This window comes from Hippocampus bargibanti, linkage group LG07 (genome assembly GCF_051943395.1).
Source record: "Hippocampus bargibanti isolate YZ-2025 linkage group LG07, ASM5194339v1, whole genome shotgun sequence".
In the NCBI taxonomy this organism is placed as follows: domain Eukaryota; kingdom Metazoa; phylum Chordata; class Actinopteri; order Syngnathiformes; family Syngnathidae; genus Hippocampus; species Hippocampus bargibanti.
This window is the reverse complement of record NC_142740.1, coordinates 4,593,104-4,595,000: the sequence shown is the minus strand read 5'-3', so window position 1 is coordinate 4,595,000 and position 1,897 is coordinate 4,593,104.

Sequence of the window (1,897 nt, the reverse complement as noted above, 5' to 3'; positions counted from 1 at the left end):
TTGAGTTTAGAATTTAGAATTTAGAATTTTGCATTTTGAATTTTGAATTTTGAATTTTGATTTTTGAATTTTGAATCTCGAATCTCAAATATATATTTATATATATATATATATATATATATATATATATATATATATATATATATATATATATATATATATATTGTCAGGTGTCATTATTTACATTTGCTCTTTTTTGTGACGAATATTGTCAGTAGTACAATGTAATGTTGTCAGAAGCGGATCGATGAATTGGTTTGCCGATGTCGGAAGTGGCAAGCACTTGCTCTGCTTCCATTGGCTGATTGTATTGCGGCAGGCATGACACCCTCGTGGGTCAAATGAGGGGAAGTCGGCGACCAACGTGCGTGACGAACTTGCCTCTGAGATATTTATAGATGCTTCTTTCCCTTCATCCTAATGTCACTTGTATGTAGTGTGTGTGTGTGTGTGCGCGTATTTATGCGTGATTGCTTATCCTATTCCGTTCTTTCATTTTACACGGAAACACACACACACACACACACACACACACAGACGTACTGTGTGTTCTCCTCTCCTGCCATGACGAATAAAAGTGATGTGTTTGTGTGCGTGTGTGTGTGTGTATGTGTGTGTGCTTCATGTTTTAGCCTGAAGTGAACACAAGATTTGAGTGAGGTATTCGATTTTAATAATAATAATAATAATGCATTTCATTTATAAGCGCCTTTCAATACTCTCAAGGTCACTTTACAGTCACGGGATAAGTTTTTCTGTTGGTGAGCAGCGGCCGCCACACGCGCCAGCATACATTGGATTGGATTCGCCTTTCTGAGTCTCGCAGTGGAGAAATTGACATTTCACAGCAGCAAAGTGATAAAAATTTAAGGAAAGGAAAGAAAGAAGTTGAAAAACAAAATATAGGAGCTGCTGTAAAGGCAGCCATTCTTACGGCGCCATCTTGAAGTAAAAAAAAAATAATAAAAAAATTAAGCAACAAATCATATGGCGACACAGAGGGTACTTTATGCACCCTCTTTGTTCTATGAAGCAGTTCTGGATGAACGAGGAGAGAATAAATACGTCCTTTTCACTAGTGGATCAGGACATCTGGGTAGAATGTGCACATCTGCTGCAAGCTAAATGTTGAAAGCAAACATGAAGCCGTAACATCCATTGACGGACAGAGACTGTTACATCTCCTGTCCCACGTGAATACGCTTCAATTCCAAGCCGCGGCAAATCCACATATGAATCGCCGCGCTACGCTGATGCTTCTTGCTTCTCAATTTTTTTTAGTGGTGGTGTAACAGCAAGTGGCTCATTAGTCTGAAAACTAGTTTTTTTTGTATGTTTGCTATCATGAGGCATCGTGTTATTCAGAGGATGATGAAAATGAAGTAAGAAATTGTGTTGTACGTTTTTTTTCCCTCTTTTTTTTTAGGAATGTGCGTCAGAAATGGGATCCAAAAAGGTCAGATGTCAGACGTCTGGAATGTATCCTTACTTGTGTATAAACATTGTCAGAAGTAGAGTGGTTTCCTTGAGACATCTGTCACCTGGTGAGGTGGTTGGTTGTGGGATGTCATGGTGTCACAAATTCTCGTTTGCATTATGTGGTGTATTTTGAGTTTTTTTGACATTTATTTATTTTTTCGGTTTTATTTGCTTTATTTAATTTTTATTGCTTTATTTTATTTATTGTACTGTATTTGTTTTATATTTTTTTATTTTTATTTTTTTCATTTATTTATTCATCTAGGTATCTATTTATTTATCTATTTATTTATGTAGTTTTATTAGCTTTTGTATTGTTTTATTTTATTTGATTTTATTATTATATTATATTATTATTATATTATTACATACATAATTATTATTATTATTATTTTATTTTGTTTGTTTTGTGTATTTG